At 49.1% G+C, this 22,604-nt stretch overlaps 1 protein-coding gene and 1 non-coding gene across 2 annotated transcripts in view; one reads left to right on the forward strand and one right to left on the reverse strand.

Annotated features, from left to right (window-relative positions):
• LOC144767079 (rho GTPase-activating protein 24-like) overlaps window positions 1-22,604 on the forward strand; it is a 261,070-nt gene that overhangs the window by 175,676 nt on the left and 62,790 nt on the right. The gene's annotated exons all lie outside the window — the stretch shown is intronic.
• Window positions 18,601-18,674, reverse strand: TRNAI-AAU (transfer RNA isoleucine (anticodon AAU)). Its single transcript has one exon. It is a non-coding gene; the product is annotated as a tRNA-Ile (tRNA).

The following is a 22,604-nucleotide window of genomic DNA, read 5'->3' on the forward strand; positions in this document are numbered from 1 at the left end:
AACCCTTTTGTGACTGCTCCCTACTCCTCCCCTCCTTGCATCATCTAATACCTCTTTTTACTATTCCAATCCCCAAAACAAGCCTTTCTAAACCCTCCCTCTGACTCTGCCCCCTCCACCTCCCTTTTACTCATCCCAAGCCTCCTCCTACTGCTATGAGCTCCAAAAAATAAATAAAAATATATAAATCTTTCCCTTCTATCCCTCCATTTTCCTTTTCAATCCAAATAACAGACTAACATGTCCATCACTCAAATGAATTTCAGATTTCACTATACTAATTCACCACTAATCCTTTATGGGTTCCGGAGTAGCGTGCTACTCACCAAAAAGCACTTCAATACCTCATCAGGGGTAGCAAGCGCTATACAAATGCAAACCTTTTTACCTATTCTACCCTTTCCCTATCGTTCCCAATCTAAATAACTGACTAACATACCACCACTAAAATTACTTTCATATTTCAATATACTAATTTTCCACTGACACTGTATAGGTTCCAGAGTAGCTTGCTACTTGCTGAAAAAAAGCATGTCAACCCCCCATCAGGGGCAGCAAGCACTATATAAATCCAAACTCTTTACCTTCTCTATCCCTCCACTGTCCTTCTCAATCAAAATAACTGACTAATACATCCACTACTTAAATTACTTCCCTATTTTCACTATACTAATTCACCACTATTCCTTTCATGGGTTCAGGAGTAGCATGCTACTTGCCGAAAAAGTGCTTCAACACCTCGTCAGGGGTAGTAAGTGCTATATAAATGCAATTACAATACAATACAATACATATATTGACCTGACAACATAGAGAGTTACTCAAAACAACAACTACTTTCTGGATTTTTAAAAAATAAATATCGAGAGAAAACTACTTTGATTTCCACTTGTATTTATGTGCAAAAGTCAGTAAAAACAGATATTTACACATAGAATAAAATATTTGTCCTATTGTAGTGTACCATATTGATAGCGCTGCTGACACTGATTAAGTCTCTTTTTATTGCAGTCTCGCTGCAAATGGCTTCAGCTACCTGTGTTCAGTGCTACACAGAGTGGGCTTTGGGTCAGCCCTTGCTCATGACTGGATGGCTTTTCTTCCTTCTGATTTGATGGCTTTCCTCCCTAGACATGTTTGTCCAGCCCTTCGAACATTTCTGCTTTACCCTGGTTTTCCATTGGATGAGCTGTATCCTTTCACTGCTAACATCAGGAAACTATTTTTTTGCAGCTTACAATTTATGATTTGGTACTACATTAGAGTGCATATCCTGCTTCTTCCCCTCTCTCTTTCTTGAGCTCTTGTGCTTTTTCCATCACCCCTGCTATCTTGTCACCACCCCAGTTATCTACTTTGTCTCTTCCCACTAACACCGAGTGCTGCTGCAGCTCTCTGAAGTGCTCTCTCTGTTCATCCACTGCCAATCTCTTCCCTCCCCCGCCTCTTTCCCACAGCCCCTCTCCGCCACTAACTACTTTGCCAATGTCAAATGCTTTTAAATTTGAGATTGAATAGGTAAGGAAAATAGTGGTGTCTAACCATCTTGGAATTGTATTTTCTATTCTTCCTATTTGGCCTTCATGTTGCGTCTATGCGCAAAGTGGTAGTCATGTTGAAAGAACATAAAATAACATTTGGCCATCAAGGTATGTCATTTTTTTATTCTTCCAAAATGGCCACCATGTTACATCATGCTACATTCTGTCACGCAATATGGAAGCCATCACAGAAGTATAAAACAAAAAACTTTCCAAGAGGGATGAACATTACTTTCTATACTTTCAAGATGAGCGCCACATTGCCTCCACACCAACTGTGATGGCCATTACAATGTAAAGATGGCCCAGCATTGCTATCGGCTATGCCAATGCGGTGCAATTTTTAAATCATAGGCAAAGTCAAAATTGGCGAGCCAACAACATTGATTAACCTAGTCCAATTGCTATTGCCAGAGCTTGTTAAATGCTTGATTTGAAGCATGCAATGAATTCTATGTCTCTATGCAACTTTATAATGAAAGGGCATACAGAGTAAGAGGCTGCGGTTACACATTGGGAAGCAGGCATAGTTACCGTTTGATGACGGGGACAGAGATAGGTGTAGATGGATCCAAAACCAGAAAGTCTGCCACCATAAAACAGGATTTATTTTCTATAGCAGGCTGAGTACCGGGCTTCCCTACCAAAATGATGGGAGTGAGTAATTAATCAAGACAATTCAAATTGATGAGAAATATGTTAGATTTATCGGCCTATGGGTGGTATTTCGCCACGCTTTTTGCCTACTTACCTCCATTTATTGTGGCGAAATTCGTTTTTGTAGGCCTCAGGACTTTTTGTACTTTACCACTGCTAAGCAGTGCTTAAGTGTTTTTATTCTCTCCTCTTACAATGGTGTAATTGGCTTATACCCAATTGGCATATTTAATTTATTGATAAGTCTCTTGTAGAGTGGTAAACCATATACTCAGGGTCTGTAAATTAAATACACCTAGTGGGCCTGCAGCATTTACTGTGGTTGCTATGTCATATTTGGCATCTATGGAATTGTAACGATAAATCCTCTTTAATGGCAAAGTCAGATTTTTTCTTACAATTTTGAAAATGCCACTTTTAGAAAGTTGGCTTTTTCCTGCCTGGAATCCTTTTGTGCATGCAACCTGACTTGGGTCACATGACTGGATGTAGCTGACAGTTAGAATTGGTGAGTTCCTCCCTGATATTCACACAATAGAAGGATTAGCTGTGCCTCAATGGGACATCTGCTGGCAAGATGGAGGCAGAGCTGAGCAAAGCCCCACTTGCAACTGACCAGGGTATGCTTGGCCTTCACACAGGGCCTAACAACCCCACATAGTCACTGCAGCCAGCTTGGAGACAGGGCTGGGTTATGCAGGAAATGCCATGCACTTCAAGGAAACTTTCTGGAAGCTTCTCCCACCTTCCAGAAGACCTTCAGACTTACTCTTCAGTTCCTTACTGGGCCAGCCAAAGAGCTCGAAATGAACTGCCTTCTGCTGTGACCCGCAGTGCAATCTGCAAAACTGCTGTACCTGGAAGGACTGCTTTGCTGTCTGGTGCCTTCCTTGAACTCTAAGAGACCAGCCCTGCTGTTGATCCCTGTGTCTTCACCTGCTCCCAGCACTATCAGAGTGACTCCATGGGCTAGTTTGATTGCCTCCTGTTCCGAGTGAAAGGGACAGAAAATGCTTCTACTATCTTTAAACCACACCTGATTCCAGCCTGAGTGAGTTCTGAACACCCAAGACGTGGTCCACCGGGCTTGGACCTTTGGTTATGGTGCCAAGGATACCCAGATGGCCAAATCTCAAAACTGAGGTTGTTGGACTTGGCCCGTCTGGCAGGTCCACCCCTGAAGTTTTGGGCTTATTATATGTGTCTGGGGGATGGTGATTCCCCTCCTGAGTGTGTGTGTGGTGAGAGAGACCTGCCGCCCATAGGAATGCATGGGGGATGTATGTGGCTCGGGTAGTTCCTGAGGCGGGGGGGCGTGCCGGGCCGTGTTTGGTATGTGTGCGCTCGTGAGGTTGAATGCTACAAGATGATGTATGCGGCATGCGTGTGGCTAGAAGGGAAGGGCCACTTCTAGACCTTGGTGTATGTGTGCAGTAGGTGTGCTGGCGCCTGAGTGGCTGAAGCCGGCTGGGCCCTCCCCCACCAGGCTGGCCCCACCCCCCCGGGGGTGCGTCCAGTGTCCCTGGCCTGGCCAGCACCAAGAAATTCCTTATAACCAGTTCCAGCTGGTTCTCTCCCTGCCTGCCCCTTTTGGAGACAAAGGGAGCTCCTGTATAAAAGGAGGGTGGGCCCTTTTCTCTCTCTCCTTTTCTTCCTGCTTGGGACCCTGCCAGGGTCGTGCTGCTGCTTGGGCTCAGGGAAGGGCGTGCCTCCCTGGGCCCTGCCCTGCTCCTGGACTACTGGGGTCCCTTTTCCCTTCTGAGCGCTGATAGGCTCCACCTGAGCCCCTGGGCTCTTCCTGGACCTTGCTACTTTTCCCCTAGCGCTTGGGAGCGCTGTTCCGCTGACCTAGCGCCGAGGAGCGCTGGCTCCTGCCTCTAGTGTTTGGAGCGCTTCTTCCAGGTGGCCGGCGCTGGGAGCGCTATACCCTCCAAGCCGGGGCCTACCCGGCGCTGTCCCCGTTCTAGTGAAGTGCCGCTTCATTTCCCCAGCGAGTGCCTTCTTCGCCTACTTGCCCCCGTGATTGCTATCCGGATAGAGGGAGCCTGAACCCTCGTCAATTCCCCCGAGCTCACCGCCGCCGCCCGGGACCCTCGTGACGTCATCCCCGGGCCGCGCTGGTATTGGGCGCCGGCCCGGGATTCCCCTGTCACGTGGTCCCCCAGGCCGCGCCGTGATTGGCTGCCGGCCCGAGGAAAGGAAGGAGGCCGGCCGATGGAGTGCGTCGAGGCCGGAGCCGCGGGAGCCTACTCCGCGCTCCTGCCCTGCCCCGAGAAGCTGCCGACACCCCCCCGGGACTCCCGAGAGTGAGGGAGGGCCCCGGGGAGCAACGAGAAGCCGGCGCAGCAGCAGAGACCGGCGCGTCTGACCGGTGAGTGCTGCAATGCGCGAGAGGGAGGAGGGGCGTCGGGCACATTATCGGTGCTCGCCCCTCCCCCGAGTGAGTCCCCAGTCGTACCCTGAGGCCCGTGGGGCCCCCAGTGATGCCGGGTCCCCCGACGGGGACCCCGCCTGCCCTACCTTGCCTCCTGGGCCCCCGAGAGGCTCCGCCCTTGTCCTTCGAGCCCGAGAGGCGCCACCATGGCTCTTGGTTCTACGAGCCCGGAGAGGCCCCACGTGCCCCATATTTCCTCGAGCCCCGAGAGGCTCCATCTTGGGCCCTTGCCCTGCCGAGCCGGTTAGGCTCACGCCCCGCATCTTTGTTCTTGAGCCCTAAAGGCTCCCCGCATGGCGCTCATTCCTGCTGAGCCTGCGAGGCTCCACCCCTGTCCCTGTGGTCCGAGCCTGCGAGGCCCCAACCTGTGCCCTCATCATTTCAGCTGCCCAGCACTTCGTGGGCAGCTGCCACGTTTAGGCTGATGGTAGGCTACCTGCAGCCTACCCTGACATTGAGACTCTAAGGCGCCCCTGCCCCAGGACGGTCATCTGGCCTAGGGGGTGCTACTGACTAATATCAATGTGATGCTGAGATTTACTATGTGTTGCCCTGCTGATGGGGGCCTCTGTTGTGTTATGTACCTTGTCCTTTCCCTCCTGAGTACCCGATGTCTCATGTATGTGATCCCTGGTCAGAGTGAGTTCTACTGCTAGTTCTAGGAAGCTCCCAGGAGATATGTGTTCTAACGCCAGTTCCATCAGATGCGTACCACTGGCAGTGGTCCCTTGGCCCTGCCCTGTACCTTTTCCCTGGTAACCCCTGCCGTGCCTTGAGCCCCTTGTAAAGTGTATGTTCCTATGTGTCCTGTCTAATACAAAGACTATTTTCATATATACTTCGTGTGGAGTTCCTTTTGTGGGAGGCCTGGGATGTTGCTGTTGGTGGGTGCGTGCGCAAATGCTTCACACATGTCCTCCGAGATAGGCCTGACTGCCCGCGCCGCGTTACCTAGAGGGCGAGCAGGGGTCGACTTTATATAGGAGTGGCGGTCTCTGACTGGCTGTGGCGCAAGCCCTGGCCGGCCGGGGGTTCCATTTCCTACACTGGTGGCTAGCGGTGGGATCCGGACTTGTGTTTGCGCAGTACCACAACGATAACTGGCCTCCCTACAAAAACTCTGTATTGTAACTGGTCGGAAAGAAAGGAGATTATTGTTCTTAGGAGGTTACTTAAATTCTGTTCTGTGAAAAATGTGTTCTGGTTAGGTGACCCTAGCCCGGGAGGGTAGATCAACCCCCTAGTGCAATGTGTTTTCTGGATTCACCAGAAGGGTGGGATCCAGTGGTGGCAGCGTAATTGGGTTCAATGTGTATGGTCCCTGTTCCTTCCCTGGAGTAATGATACCTGCGCCACATGGGGTCAGGTCAGGTTGCTAAAAATGTCTGCTCATGGAAATGTTTTATGATCAATGGAAATGTCTGTTCTGTGGAAAAAGTGTGCGTGTACCCTGTTAGTTAGTTGCCCCTAGCTTGGGAGGGTAAATCATCTCCCTAGTACAAGATGGTTTTCTGGATTCACCAGAAGGGTGGGATCCAGTGGTGTCAGCGTAATTGTGTTCAATGTGTATGGTCCCTGTTCCTTCCCTGGAGTAATGATACCTGCGCCACATGGGGTCAGGTCAGGTTGCTAAAAATGTCTGCTCTATGGAAATGTTTTATGATCAATGGAAATGTCTGTTCTGTGGAAAAAGTGTGCGTGTACCCGGTTAGTTAGTTGCCCCTAGCTTGGGAGGGTAAATCATCTCCCTAGTACAAGATGGTTTTCTGGATTCACCAGAAGGGTGGGATCCAGTGGTGTCTGCGTAGTTGTGTTCAAATGTGTATGGTCCTTGTCCCTCCCCTAGAGTAATGGTACCTGTGCCACAAGGGTCAGGTTGAGGAATCTGGGCGGTAGAAAACTGTCTTACCAGTCTAAGGGACGATGTGTGGATGAATGTTGAGGTGTGCTGAGTAAGGGGGTGTAAGTTCTCTGGGAGGGGGAGCTTGCTGAATCAACGATAATCCTGTCCTTCCTTACCCCGCTGAATGTGTTGGATGCATCAGGTTCCCTTACCCCGCTGGCTGAATTAAGGTTGCGTTGTACTGAGACCTGCTGGCGCTGCCGCGGCTCATCTTGTTGTGTTCTAGGTGTCAGGTGTCGCCCTGGCTGAATTTATGTTGCGTTGTACTGAGACCTGCTGGCGCTGCCGCGGCTCATCTTGTAGTGTTCTAGGTGTCAGGTGTCGCCCTGGCTGAATTTATGTTGCGTTGTACTGAGACCTGCTGGCGCTGCCGCGGCTCATCTTGTTGTGTTCTAGGTGTCAGGTGTCGCCCTGGCTGAATTTATGTTGCGTTGTACTGAGACCTGCTGGCGCTGCCGCGGCTCATCTTGTTGTGTTCTAGGTGTCAGGTGTCGCCCTGGCTGAATTTATGTTGCGTTGTACTGAGACCTGCTGGCGCTGCCGCGGCTCATCTTGTTGTGTTCTAGGTGTCAGGTGTCGCCCTGGCTGAATTTATGTTGCGTTGTACTGAGACCTGCTGGCGCTGCCGCGGCTCATCTTGTGGTGCTTTAGGTGTCAGGTGTCGCCCTGGCTGAATTTATGTTGCGTTGTACTGAGACCTGCTGGCGCTGCCGCGGCTCATCGTGTGGTATTTTAGGTGTCAGGTGTCGCCCTGGCGGAATTCATGTTAAGTTGTATCCCGGACAAGGAAGACCTGCTGGCTCGGCCGCGGCTTGCCTTGGGGAGAGCTGAACGCTTAGTTCCCAGGTGGAAGACCAGTGGAGGGAGGAAGTTCCAAGACTGGTAGGAAGGTGTGCTCTGAGGGTGTTTCTCCTGGGAGAACGCGGAACCTCAGAAGTAGAGGTAGGGTGGGGCATTCTTGCCCGTGACCTCTGGCAAACCTGAGGGTGCGGACCCTAGGTGAAAGGAACAGTGGTAGTCGTGGCTACACTGAGAAAGGGAGTGGAGAATGGCTATTGGGGGCCAGGGGTACCGCCCCCCACTTCGGATTAGCAGGGACCAGTGGTATCTGGATGGCTTAGGGCCTGGTCCTAGTCATGGGCAACTAAGGAGTACCAGGTGGGTAGCCTGGTTGGGCCTATGTCTTCATTTTTAGTTTTTTTGGTTGTTTTTGTTTTTTTTGTTTTAACTTTTATTATTTTTAATCTGGGTTTGTCTATTGGTCCGGCAGTGCGGGCCGCGTCCACGTCCTATCGCCCTGCAGCAGGGAAGTCCATCCCGGTAGGGATTGGTCTGCCCTGCGTTTGGGCTGGGAGGGGCATGTGTTGGACTTGGCCCGTCTGGCAGGTCCACCCCTGAAGTTTTGGGCTCATTATATGTGTCTGGGGGATGGTGATTCCCCTCCTGAGTGTGTGTGTGGTGAGAGAGACCTGCCGCCCATAGGAATGCATGGGGGATGTATGTGGCTCGGGTAGTTCCTGAGGCGGGGGGGCGTGCCGGGCCGTGTTTGGTATGTGTGCGCTCGTGAGGTTGAATGCTACAAGATGATGTATGCGGCATGCGTGTGGCTAGAAGGGAAGGGCCACTTCTAGACCTTGGTGTATGTGTGCAGTAGGTGTGCTGGCGCCTGAGTGGCTGAAGCCGGCTGGGCCCTCCCCCACCAGGCTGGCCCCACCCCCCCGGGGGTGCGTCCAGTGTCCCTGGCCTGGCCAGCACCAAGAAATTCCTTATAACCAGTTCCAGCTGGTTCTCTCCCTGCCTGCCCCTTTTGGAGACAAAGGGAGCTCCTGTATAAAAGGAGGGTGGGCCCTTTTCTCTCTCTCTTTTTCTTCCTGCTTGGGACCCTGCCAGGGTCGTGCTGCTGCTTGGGCTCAGGGAAGGGCGTGCCTCCCTGGGCCCTGCCCTGCTCCTGGACTACTGGGGTCCCTTTTCCCTTCTGAGCGCTGATAGGCTCCACCTGAGCCCCTGGGCTCTTCCTGGACCTTGCTACTTTTCCCCTAGCGCTTGGGAGCGCTGTTCCGCTGACCTAGCGCCGAGGAGCGCTGGCTCCTGCCTCTAGTGTTTGGAGCGCTTCTTCCAGGTGGCCGGCGCTGGGAGCGCTATACCCTCCAAGCCGGGGCCTACCCGGCGCTGTCCCCGTTCTAGTGAAGTGCCGCTTCATTTCCCCAGCGAGTGCCTTCTTCGCCTACTTGCCCCCGTGATTGCTATCCGGATAGAGGGAGCCTGAACCCTCGTCAATTCCCCCGAGCTCACCGCCGCCGCCCGGGACCCTCGTGACGTCATCCCCGGGCCGCGCTGGTATTGGGCGCCGGCCCGGGATTCCCCTGTCACGTGGTCCCGCAGGCCGCGCCGTGATTGGCTGCCGGCCCGAGGAAAGGAAGGAGGCCGGCCGATGGAGTGCGTCGAGGCCGGAGCCGCGGGAGCCTACTCCGCGCTCCTGCCCTGCCCCGAGAAGCTGCCGACACCCCCCCGGGACTCCCGAGAGTGAGGGAGGGCCCCGGGGAGCAACGAGAAGCCGGCGCAGCAGCAGAGACCGGCGCGTCTGACCGGTGAGTGCTGCAGTGCGCGAGAGGGAGGAGGGGCATCGGGCACATTATCGGTGCTCGCCCAACCCGAGTGAGTCCCCAGTCGTACCCTGAGGCCCGTGGGGCCCCCAGTGATGCCGGGTCCCCCGACGGGGACCCCGCCTGCCCTACCTTGCCTCCTGGGCCCCCGAGAGGCTCTGCCCTTGTCCTTCGAGCCCGAGAGGCGCCACCATGGCTCTTGGTTCTACGAGCCCGGAGAGGCCCCACGTGCCCCACATTTCCTCGAACCCCGAGAGGCTCCATCTTGGGCCCTTGCCCTGCCGAGCCGGTTAGGCTCACGCCCCGCATCTTTGTTCTTGAGCCCTAAAGGCTCCCCGCATGGCGCTCATTCCTGCTGAGCCTGCGAGGCTCCACCCCTGTCCCTGTGGTCCGAGCCTGCGAGGCCCCAACCTGTGCCCTCATCATTTCAGCTGCCCAGCACTTCGTGGGCAGCTGCCACGTTTAGGCTGATGGTAGGCTACCTGCAGCCTACCCTGACATTGAGACTCTAAGGCGCCCCTGCCCCAGGACGGTCATCTGGCCTAGGGGGTGCTACTGACTAATATCAATGTGATGCTGAGATTTACTATGTGTTGCCCTGCTGATGGGGGCCTCTGTTGTGTTATGTACCTTGTCCTTTCCCTCCTGAGTACCCGATGTCTCATGTATGTGATCCCTGGTCAGAGTGAGTTCTACTGCTAGTTCTAGGAAGCTCCCAGGAGATATGTGTTCTAACGCCAGTTCCATCAGATGCGTACCACTGGCAGTGGTCCCTTGGCCCTGCCCTGTACCTTTTCCCTGGTAACCCCTGCCGTGCCTTGAGCCCCTTGTAAAGTGTATGTTCCTATGTGTCCTGTCTAATACAAAGACTATTTTCATATATACTTCGTGTGGAGTTCCTTTTGTGGGAGGCCTGGGATGTTGCTGTTGGTGGGTGCGTGCGCAAATGCTTCACACATGTCCTCCGAGATAGGCCTGACTGCCCGCGCCGCGTTACCTAGAGGGCGAGCAGGGGTCGACTTTATATAGGAGTGGCGGTCTCTGACTGGCTGTGGCGCAAGCCCTGGCCGGCCGGGGGTTCCATTTCCTACAGAGGTCATAGAAACATTTTTCTCCAAAACTGCTCTCAGATCCAGGTGGGGACAGGGACCAACCTGCTCGCTTATTTGCCAGAGGTGCTTCACCAGTTGGATTGACTTTGCGGCATCTCCAACTACATTATTTTCCACAGAAGCAAATCTTTTTCAGCGGTCCTTCGCCAAATAGGTATCTGTCCTTGTGCAACTGTCTTTGGCTACAGCCCTCTACCTCATCCTTCTGAAGCTTTTCGACTTACATTTCGGCAATTAAGTTAGACCATAGAAATCTCTACCGCTGCTTCGACCCAAGGCTATCCGACGATGACGTTCCCTTCTTGCACACCTCTTGCAGCCTTGCTGCGCTAAACTTTACCTTTTCGGACACGTTTTTCAGAATTTCTTCTAAATCTGAAGGGAACAGCAGACCGGGCCCAATTCACTTTTTGTATCCTTACCACGCTTTGTTACGGTTGGCTATATTTTTCGACTTTGAACCGGTCTCACACAAATTGATGTCCATGGTTAGCGCTTTGATCATTGAGGAGGGTAGCTTTTACTAAAAACTCTTAAAATTCATAACTCCGGTTCTACTTATTGGATGTTTGTTATTTTAATGAAAAATAACGTATTTAAAGTTACTCTACTTTTCTAAGTTTGTCTGGCATTTTTCTTGTGTTGGGTTTTCACGTTATTACTGTTTGTGTGCTGCATAAATACTTTACACATTGCTTCAAAGTTAAGCCTTACTGTTTTTTGTGTCAAACTACCTAGGGTTAAGCAAAGTTTAATTTGGTGACTTTTTGTGGTTCACGCTGCAAGGGATTGGGGTTGTTGCCTGACCAGGGCTCACACCCCAGTCCACCAACAACCCAATTTCTCACAAAATAAAATAATGATGATAGGAAGTAACATCCTAGGAAGAGATATCATAGGGCACTGTTGAGGTGGCTTGAAAAACGTCACTTCTCTGGAGTAGAAATCAGCATAATGGATAAGAACACAAATACCACAAATAATTCAAGTCCATATATTGTAAAGTTCTGTTAGTGGATTACAGTAGTCAAACTCGATTAGAAACGCTTGGCGCAGCTCTCACGAAAATGGCTATCTTTACTTCAGTGTTCACTTTCCAATGTTAACTGATTACATGCACCTCTCGTTAGGCATTCTAAGGTACACAGAGGTGACTTACTCAAGAAACAAAATCTTCAAGTGCTTCAATGAAGTTGTGGTGGGCACTTGAGCACACACCAGACCTCAGTCAGGACCTCTGTGGGCACAGCAAACAGCTCGGCACAGAGTTGTTTACAGCAGAGCAACTTGTAATGGTTATTATATTAAATATAGACTCAGCAGACACAGGAATGTGATGCTGAAAGGAGACATGAAACATACAAATCTTGGTTGGTACAGGATGGAACAGTGAAGAGCTTGAGATTGGGTGGTGTAAGGATGGAGCAGGTAAACAATGTGTGGTGTAGGGATGCAGCAGGACTAGATTAGGAGGTGTAGAAATGGAAGAGGCACAGACTGGGTGGTGTAGGGACATAGAGAATGTTGCTATGGGGAGCAGGTAGAACTGCATTGGCATGCACAAGGTGTGTAGTCTTGAGGTTTTCCTGCACTAGAGCAGCAGGGTGTGCAAGTGAAAAATAACACCTACTAGAGAATACCCCTCCCCCCCCCCCCAACCATCCCCATGGCCTTGTAGGCATCATACAGCGCTGTGAAGCCCAAGAGAGGGAGTCCACTCCCCTGGCCATTCCAGTCATGATCTTGCACTGCAAGTACCAGGGGAAGAGACCAGCCCTGCCAAATATCACTCATCACAGGTTGGATGAATGCATGTGTTAGACGTCACTGTATTTCTGCACTGAAACAGTTTGTCACACAATTCACAGAGTCCATATAACTCTGCAGCAGTTCATGATTTTGCACCACTAATTAACACTTATTTGCCCGTTTGAGTTTGGAGAAGACTGACAGCATTTAACTGCTACTTGTGTGTGGAGCCCTGCTGGATGGTCTTAGGTTGAGGTAAGGGAGGCGCTGTGTCAAGTAGCTTATAAACAAGGAGGCATGTAGTAGCTGAGAGACTCGATTTAAAGGAGATTGTTGTGCAGAGTTGAAGGGTTGTGCTGCAATTAATAGATCTGGCCAAGAGAATGACACATCCCAGAGAGAAAGGCTAGCTCAATCAATCCTCTTCAGGCATTTGCCTTCCGGTACTTTTAGTCCTGCATTTTAATAGCAGGGAGGAATACAAGTCTCAGATGCATAATAAGACTGGAAATGCTACTCAGGCCTGATGGAAGGTGTCTTCAGAGCTTGAGAACTATTCACAGCAACACACAGGATAATTATCATACCTTTAAGCATTTAAATCAGTAAAAGTTGTATTCTTCAAAAACTAAAGTAGTATTCTGTGTACTCCTGTGGTTGTTTCCTAGTTTACTGAGAAGCTCAATCAGGTACAAGGGTTCTGAGGTGTGGCTCGGGGAAGGGCTCATTATTGAAGAGGAAATTTATATGTTTGGTACAGTTGCCCCACTGGCAACCCATCAGAAAGCAGGCATGCCCCACCCAAAAGTAACTAGAGGGCTGGTTTATAGCAGATTTTTCCACATTAGATGTTCGAAAAGTGAACTTTTTCATGTGTTGATGTTTTCTAGACATTTACGTTAAAAAAACGTATGCGTCTCTGTAGCTAGCAACAATACCCAAAACAAATTTGTCGCACCGCTCACAATTGTTTCACTTTTAATGTCACGCATATCCTATAAATATAACATCCATAAACTCCTTATAATCTTGGAAGGGTAACACACGTGCAGTTTGAAACCCAGAGGGTCCTTCTTCTAAGCCCAGCAGCCATGATCCAGCACTGTGTGGCCCAGAAGAGGGGGCTCTCTTCCTTGAGCTTACCAACAATGGTGTAGTACTACAAGGCCAGAAGAGAGCTTACTCCCCATAAGCACTGGACTATGGCTGCGAGGCGTAGTGATCCTATGCTAGGATTGCCACCTGACCTTTATTTTACTAAAATGGCCTGTATTTTTATGTCCATGCTTGCAAGCTACTTGAAATTTGCCATTATGTTTTACTAATGTTGTTCACTAGAGTGGCTGCTGTTCAGCATGGCTAAAAGTTAGTAGGGTAAAGGAGAGTGGTGTGGAGTGGAGTGTTGTAAAGTGGAGTACAGTGGAGTGCTATGAATTGGTATAGAGTGGCGTACAGTAGAGTTGAGTGGTGTGGAAAGGAGTGGAGTGTCAAGGAGTAGCATACAGTGCTGTGGAGTGTCATGGAGGTAAAGTAGCGTAGAGTAGAAGGTTGTAGAGTTGATTGGCATAGAGTGGAGCATAGTGTCAGAGTTGAGTAGAGTGTCATAGAGTGGAGTGGCATAGTGTGTCGTGGAGTGGCATAGATCAGAGTTGAGTTGCGTAGACGGTGTTGAGTGGAGTAGAGTATTGTAGAGTAGAGTGGCAAACAGCGGAAAAGATCGTTGTGGAGTGGCATAGGGTGCAGTAGTGTGTCATAGAATAGAATGGGATATAGTTGCATAGAGGCAGTTGTGTAGAGTGTTGTAGAATGAAGTAGTGTTGCAGAATGACATAGAGTAAGGTAGAGTGCTGTAGAGTGGAGTGGCATAGAGAGGAGTGGAGTGTCAGTGGAGCAGAGTTTAATGGAGCAGAGCATCATAGAATGGAGTGGAGTAGAGAGGCCTAAAGTGAACTGGTGTAAATACAGTGGTGCAGAGTAGATTGGTATTGAGTGCAGTGGCATAGAGTTCATTGGTTTTGAATAAATTGGTGTAGAGTGCATTGGCGTACAGAGGAGTGACATAGAGTAAAATAGAGTGCAGTGGCATTAAGTAGAGCGCTGCAGAATAGATTGCAGTGGCTTAGAGTGCAATGTGCTGAGTGGGGTGGCATAAAGTAAAGTGGTGCAGAGTGAAGTGGCATATAGTAGAGTGGTGCAGGGTAGAGTGCAGAGGTGCAGGGTAGAGTGCAGAGGTGTAGAGTAGAGTGGGATAGAGTGCAGAGGTGTCGAGTGCAGTGGCATAGCATGCCATTGTGTAGAGGACAGTGGTGTAGAGTGCAGTAGAGTTGAGTGATGCAGAGTAAAGTACAGTGGCATAAAGTGCAGAGTAGAGTGGGACAGAGTGAAGTGCCATTGAGTGGAGTGGTGCAGGGTAGAGTGTGGAGGTGTATAGTAGAGTGGCATAGAGTGCAGTGGCGTAGAGTGCAGTGACATAGAGTGCAGTGGCATAGAGTGCAGTGGCATAGAGTGCAGTGGCATAGAGTGCAGTGGTGCAGAGTGCAGTAGAGTGGAGTAGAGTGCAGTCATGCTGAGTAAAGTGTCAGAATCCAGGGTCGAAGAGTGCAGGGTTTTAGAGTGTTGTAGAGAGCAGTGGCAGAGTACAGTGGTGCAGAGTAGACTAGTGTGACATAGAATGCAATGAGTAGAGTGCAAGAGTGTAGAGTGGCTTGGCGTGCAGTGGCATATAGTAGAATGTTGCACAGTATAGTTAGGTAAAGTGTAGGGGTGCAAAGCAGTAGGAATAGATACAGTGGCGTAGGGTGCATTGGTTTTGAGTAAAGTGGTGTAGAGTGAATTGGTGCAGAGACCAGTGCAGTAGAGTGGCGCAGCGCAGAGTGCAGTGGCATAGGGTGGAGTTGTGCTGAGTTGCTCAGAATGCAGTGGCATAGAGTAGATTGTTTCAGAGTAGAGTGAAGTGGAGAGGTGCAGGGTAGAGTGCAGTCGCATAGAGTGGTGACATGAAGTGGTGGCGAGTGGAGTGGTGGCGAGTAGAGTGTCACAGCATTAATTGCAGTGATGTAGAGTGGAGTGGAGCAGAGTAGAGTGATGTAAAGAGCAGTGGCGTAGAGTGTAGAGGCATAGAGTGGATTGTTTCAGAGTATAGTGAAGTGGCGTAGAGTGCAGTAGTGCAAGGTAGAGTGGAGTGGCATAGAGTAGTGGTGCAGAGTGCATTGGCATACAATTCAGTGTTGCAGAGTGGAGTGACATGGAGTGATGTAGAGTGGCAAAGAGTACAGTGGTGCATAGTAGAGTGGGGTAGAGTGTAGTGGCATAGAGTGCAGAGTGGAGTGCAGTGGCATAGAGTAGAGTGGTGCAGAGTAGAGTGGAGCAGAGTTCAGTGGCAGAGAGTTCCATAGCAGAGAGTGCAATGCTGCAGAGTAGAATGTTGTAGAGTGCAGTGGAGTAGAGTAGCATAGAGTGCCTTGGTGTAGAATACTGTGGCATACAGTGATGCAGAGTAAAGTGACATAGAGTGCAATGGTGTAGAGTGGTGTAAAGTGCAGTTGCATAGAGTAGAGTAGAGTATAGTGGTGTACAGTGCAGTGGGGCAGAGTAGATTGACATAAAGTGCAGTGGAGTAGAGTGAATTGGTTTTGAGTAAAGTGGTGCAGAATGCAGTGGCGTAGAGTGAAGTGGGGTGGTGTGAAGTGACGTGGTGTGGAGTGGCGTGGCATGGTGTGGAGTGGAGTGGCGCAGAGTGCAATAGAATAACATAGATTGCAGTGGCAGAGCAAATTGTTTCAGAGGAAAGTGAAGTGGTGTACAGTGCAGACGTATAGAGTAGAGTGTCGTAGAGTGCAGTGGTGCAGAGTAGATTAGAGTAGATTGGTGTAAAGTGCAGTGGCTTAGAGTTCAGTGTCATAGTATTCAGTGGAATAGAATTCAGTGGTGTAGAGTTCAGTGGTGTAGAGTTCAGTGGCATACAGTAGCATAAAGTAGAGTGACAAAGAGTGCAGTGTTGCAGAGTATACTGTCACAGAGTGCAGTGGTGTACAGTGGAGTGGTATGGAGTGCATTAGCATATAGTGTAGTGGCATAGAGTAGGTGACTTAGAGTGCAGTGGCACAAAGTAGGGTGCCTTAGAGTGCAGTGGCACAGAGTAGAGTGGCAGAGAGAGAAGTGGTATAGAGTAAAGTGGAGCAGAGTAGAATAGAGTGGTGTAGGATGCAGTGACACAGAGAGCAGTGGCGCAGAATGATTTAGTGCAGAGTAGTTTGGTGTGGAATGAATTGGTTTTGGGTAAAGTGATGTATAGTCGTTTGGCATAGGGTGCAGATTTGCAGAGAAGGGTGGCATAGAGTGTAGTGCCGTAGAGCAGTGTAAAGTGAAGTGGCTAAGAGTACAGTGGTGCATAGTAGAGTAGTGTGGGGTACGGTGCATTGGCATAGAGGAGAGTGGAGTGGTGCAGAGAAAAGTGCAATGACACAGTGGATAGTGGAGTGGTGTATTTTAGAATGGTGCAGAGTAAAGTGCAGTAGCGTGGAGTGGAGAAGATTAGATTGGAGTAGGGTGGGGTAATGTGCAGTATGCATGGTATGGTAGCATACTGCCATTACAAACAACACATCTTTAAGTGAAATTTCCATGACCAATGACGGGTGCCACCGGCACTGTGAAAACACTGAGCAGCTGCCGGCAGCCGCTCCATGTTTTCACATGAATGCTCTGCCCTGGGGGCAGCGCGAGTTCACAGCTGCGCTGGGGGCAGCACATTAACTATAATAGGGCGCACTTTCATTGTTTGCACTGGGTGCACCTTTTAATAGATACGGCTGATGCAAAAAATGAAAGCGCATAATACGGCCCCTGATCGGTCTCTGCGGTACTCCGTGGTCATATAACTCTATGGGACATTAGAACATTTTGAGTCGTGCAATAGTAATTAACAGGATTCCCGTAAGCCTTGAAAAAGCCCCAGTTTTGATAGCCATTCAGGGGGCGAAATAAGTGCTGGTTGCCTTGAACTATTGTAGGATGGCATCAGAATCAACTTTATTTGAACGTCTGCAAGGCTGCAACAGAAACTTTGTAAAGATATCAAGAAAAAACACTGTAAGGCATTGTCTTGGAGACGCATCAATGAACTGCGCATTGTTCTGAGCATATGCCTTAATTACTGTATGCTAGAACCTGCGATCACCTATGAGAAACAAAGACATTTATGATAATCGGCACATCATATCAATATCATGTGTTTAACAATGTTGTAATATGTTCCATATCTCATGACTGTGCTACATTAAATTATACTCCATGCATACTCCATATGAATACTGGGAAAATGCACTCGATGCTACAAAAAAGAATCTACAACCCTTTCGAATGGAAGTACATACATCAGCTGCTGCTGGACCTACTGCATGGATAACACACCAAGGAATAGGAGGCAAACCCTCTAAAGTTAGTGAATGTTTGGCTGAGGCTGCCAAAAGAGATCTCTTATCTACAGCTAACAACACTGGTTTTCATTTCCGCTGGAAGGAGGGAGAGAAGAGGATAAACAGTTTATCAGTGGAACAAACACAACCTTATTTAGGATCGTCACCAATATATGTAATGTTTTCACTGCGTATGACTGCGTCAGAAATCTGGGCATGCACTATGTATGCCACCAATCTTAAAGCCTCAATTGCTGGACCAGGGAGCTACGTTATACTGCAAAAAAGAGAATGAGCGTTGGCACAGCCAATACGTCTCGCTTTGGGGACCTTATAAGTATTTAGTTATGCAGCACAATATCCTTGGTGTAACAATACCAACTGTTGCATGGCTAAACATTTATAAGGTCCCAAAGGCGAGACCTTTTGGCTATACCAATGCTTGTTTTTCAGTAGTCCTCACTGTTTCAAAAAAAGCGGCAATCACTCTGCTCCTAAGGGTGCCTGAAGAGCAACTTCTTATTTTTACCAGGTTATTATTATATAACTAACTTAAATGCACTGTGATGGTTCAACTTAGTAATTAGTTACGATACATTGCAAAGAAAACAAGAACAAGCATTTACAATGCAATGGTCTCGGCATTATTATTGAAGGTGAATAAAACTTGCCATATGAATAGGAACATTAAAAAAATAGGTAATAAAAAATGCATATCACTATAAGTAATTATTTGTTTTTATTTTGTAATGTTTTCAAGTATGAACACCATACCATTGGTTGACGAAGTGCTCAAAACATTCAGTAAACCACACAATACGAGACTGCAACGATTATAAAGGGCACCAATATATTATGCAATAGGATTTAATGATGCCTACATAACCCATGTGCTCTTCCCTCCATCTCTCTTGACTTCTGGAATTCCCACCGAGAAACCGAGAAACCGCACCTCTCAGAGAGGAAGTGTGCTCTTCAGAGGCGTACCCGGTTCAAACAGTGCTTCATAAAGTGAAGTTTCAGAGACCCTTGAAAACATGGAGGAGGCAGGTATCGCGAAGGGGGGTTACATGGCACTATCAAACCCCACCCTGGTACAAATATCAGACCAGTAAATTACATTAATAAACAACCTTGTACTTTAATGCATGACATTTGTCTTTCGAGAAAAAAAAAACTTACAGTGGCCAGTACGGGGATCGAACCCGCGAACTTGGCGTTATTAGCACCACGCTCTAACCAACTGAGCTAACCGGCCCTGAAGGTAACAGTGCAAAGGAATGTTTTCATTATATAGAACTGGGTCACAAATAGAGCATTGTATGTTATCATAGGTGCAGAATCAACACATTGAAGCGCTCCGACAGTTCTGGGTTGACTCATTTGCACATACAAGGAAAGAGCACGTACATTAAATCACGAATGGTACTGAAGGCGCTTCATTAATAACACTGACACGATTAGCAACTCCAGGTAAAGATAGACCGAAGACCAGCATCACTCCACAGCTCCCCGCCCCCTCCCACGTACTTTAGAAAAGGACTGGTCTCTGCTGAGCAGCACCGCGCATGCTCAATGTTCTTCGAGTCCTCCTCCCACCGAAAACACGGCATACCACACACTACCACAAACTGGCCTCTATGTCCCTAACCCTTCACTTTCTGTACCCTTTTTTCGGTACCACTTTCCCAATCCCTCCCCGACCACCACACTTTCAAATACCTCGCTCACTTGATATAATTTTTCTATGATCCCCTCGAGTACACAACTTGTACTTTCCAAACGGATAGAGGGCTGTTAATCCATCATTTTATTCCCTACTCTTCATAGAATGTCACATTTTTCCAAAGATGTGGGTACACCACCATACAACCTCTAAACTAGCACAATACACCTGCACGTGCTCACAAATAGTAAGACACTAACTGAAAGTGACTTTGTGAGTGCCTGGCTTGCGTAGATTTGTCGGTCCCGTGCGCCTGGACTAGACAACATAAAATCTCGGACTCCGCCCACTTCGTGGGACGCTAGTCCGAGACCTAAAAAAGTGGCCGGGAAATGTCAACAGGTCGGGTTAAAAGGAGGACGAGTTTTCAAGTTGCCATTACCCGCTTAATATTTATTAAACTCTGAAAGAAGAAAATGGTGAAAGGCGGAGTCCACCCAGCTGGGACCTGTATTATACATGAACATCTCCACAGTAGATGCTTCAACCCCCTGGGCTATCGTGGAGCATACGGCTGTGTGTGGAGGGGTGGGGGTGTGCTTTGAAACTGGAAGTCGCATCTTTAACAAATCTCTGTCTTGCTGTGTTTCCAAGAACCGAGCTGAGAGCGGGGGTTTCCGCCCTGTCCTCATTACAGTATAAAGGCGGAATTATGTCATAGCTCGCGCGGCGTCTCTCTCCCAGCAGCATCACTTACACCGAGGCTGCCCTGCGGTTCACCCCGCAGCCCCAGCTTGTTTTTACGTCTAGGATTCTGGGAGGAATAAGAGGCAGATCCGTAAACTTCTGATAGTGCGCTAATCGCAGGTTCACCCACGGGTCAGCCAGGGGAAGCTGGCTGTATCAGAAGGTAAACACTGGGCCACCCTCCCGGGGCTGCTTATGGCCACTCTCGGATTAACCGGCAGCTCCCAGTCAGCCACCGGCCCGGTGCCACGCAGGCTACCCACGGGGGCGGGCGCGGTGCCACGGGGGACCTTGTTGTGGGGAAGCTGTGTGGAGGTCCATTTACCGGATAGGGTGGAGTGTAATGGACAACGCACATGGGCATCTTTATTGGTGCCATATTTGATACCATGAGCGGATTGCTTCTGAAATTCTAGTCTGCACAGCAATTTCTCGTAAAAAAAAGCAGGTGCCATGGCAAGGCGTCCACATTTTATACCAGGATTTTTTGTCAGATAAGTTCGCAACTCTTGTTTGTAAAGTATGTTAAAGTGTAACGTACACTAATAACTTAGAAAACGATTAATTGTTTTAAGGGGCATACCATGACCTTGCCCATTTCACATCATATTAGTAACTGCTTTCGTTCTTCTATTTTACACCATGTCCAAACTCACCAGGACAACAATGGTGTATTCGGGCCACTAATTACGTACAAGCAGCCCCACCGCCGTCTTTCTACACAATAATGACAATTAACAAAACAAAATGGCGGCCACGCCCTGTTCTCTAGTCGACGCCAGACATGGGGAGCCAGTAATTTTAAACAAGCAACTAGAATTACCGGCACTGCTGAGTTTTGGGAAAGCCTGTCAAAGTGGCAAATCACGCTGGGGCGTAGTCGGGTGCCATAATGTGATAAAAAAAAATGGCTACCGTGCTGTCCTGTTATTGAGTATACTCGGCGAGAGGTCTGGATCCGGGTGCTGGAGAGAAGCACTTCCGGGTCGCCACGGGCAGCGCGGCGGCCCCTTCAGGTCACTGCAGGCGGTGCGTCACAGCTCTTCACAATAGGAACAGAAATGATCCATGAGACGAGTGAGCAGTTACAAAAGCAGACGTTAAGTTACATTAGGCAAAAATGACAATTGTTAGCAAACAAAATACAAGAGGTAGCAAAGGGTACATTACAGGAGAAATGGACTGGGACCTCGGTGAGAGGGGGGTGTAACGCCCATCACTATAAAAGGGGCGGGGCTTAAAAAAGAGACAAAAACGCCCCCGATTCGCGTCAAGGCGGGGCATGAACTGAGTGACGCCCCTCTCCTCCAATGGCTGGCCAGCATTTACGAGGCCAGCCAATGGAGAAGAGGGGCGTGTTCAAGCCCCTATACTAGACAACATAAAATCTCGGACTCCGCCCACTTCGTGGGACGCTAGTCCGAGACCTAAAAAGCATTTCAGCAAGAGCTGCAGCAACACCGGATCTGCCCTCTCACCCAACAGTCCAAGGGTCAATAACATGACGAGAACTGGTTGAAAAGATCTTTTTTCAGACATTGTGCAGTATCACGGAACTAATAAGTACATTTGTGAATGAGGTGCCTACCAAATAAAGGGGGAAATGTAAAGTATCAAATAGAACTATCCAAAATCGCCTGAACTGAGCGAATTAAGGATTCTTATGTACAAATCCTACAAAAATCATGAAGGTGCACCATATTCTATGCACTTTTTATCATCCTATAGAACGCAAATGGTTTTCGGTTCAACTCAATTATTTAAACAGCGTTTACTACAGTGGCTAGTTAGTTTCTAAGCAATCTCAATCTGTTTCAGGACAAGGGAGTCACTGGAAAGCAAAGCAATTTACCCAGGATTAAACAAGCATTTACAATGCAATGGTCTCGTCTTTGTTAAAGTTAGAGCTATTGGCATTGCTCATGACATTATTTTTGTTTTTAAAACATATAAATAAATGGCATTGTCATTTACAATGCCAATAGCTTAATCTCTCGCAAATGCGAGACCTATTGCATTTGCACCAACACATACACAGCCACACACAGAGCCACATGCACCCACACACACACACACAGAGTCACACACAGAGCCACACACATAGAGCCACAGCAACACACATAGTCACACACACACACAGAGACAAACACACAGAGCCGAGCCACACACACAGAGCCCAACACACACAGAGCCCAACACACACACACACCCACACACCCACACACAGAGCCCAACACACACACACACACACACACAGAGCCACACACAGAGCCACACACACAGAGAGCCACACACACACACAGAGAGCCACGCACACACACAGAGCCACACACACACACAGAGCCACACACACACACAGAGAGCCACACACACACACAGAGAGAGACACACACACACACAGCCACACACACACACACAGCCACACACACACACACACACACACACAGAGCCACACACACACACACACACACACACAGAGCCACACACACTGAGCCACACACACAGAGAGCCACACACACAGAGAGCCACACACACAGAGCCACACACACACCCTCACCCCGGGGAGTCTCCTTATTTACAAATGGGTTATTCGAGGCCCCCACCAACTCCCAGAGCTCACCCGTTGCTTCCCTCAGTCTAGGTCAGCCACACACCCATCTCTGCCCAGTAACGCCCCAGGGACCAGAGGCAAGAAATACTATCACAAGCAGGGAACAGAAGCAAGAAAAAACGATCACAAGCAGGGAACAGAGGCAAGAAAAAACGATCACAAGC

Source organism: Lissotriton helveticus, chromosome 7 (assembly GCF_964261635.1).
Source record: "Lissotriton helveticus chromosome 7, aLisHel1.1, whole genome shotgun sequence".
Classification (NCBI taxonomy): domain Eukaryota; kingdom Metazoa; phylum Chordata; class Amphibia; order Caudata; family Salamandridae; genus Lissotriton; species Lissotriton helveticus.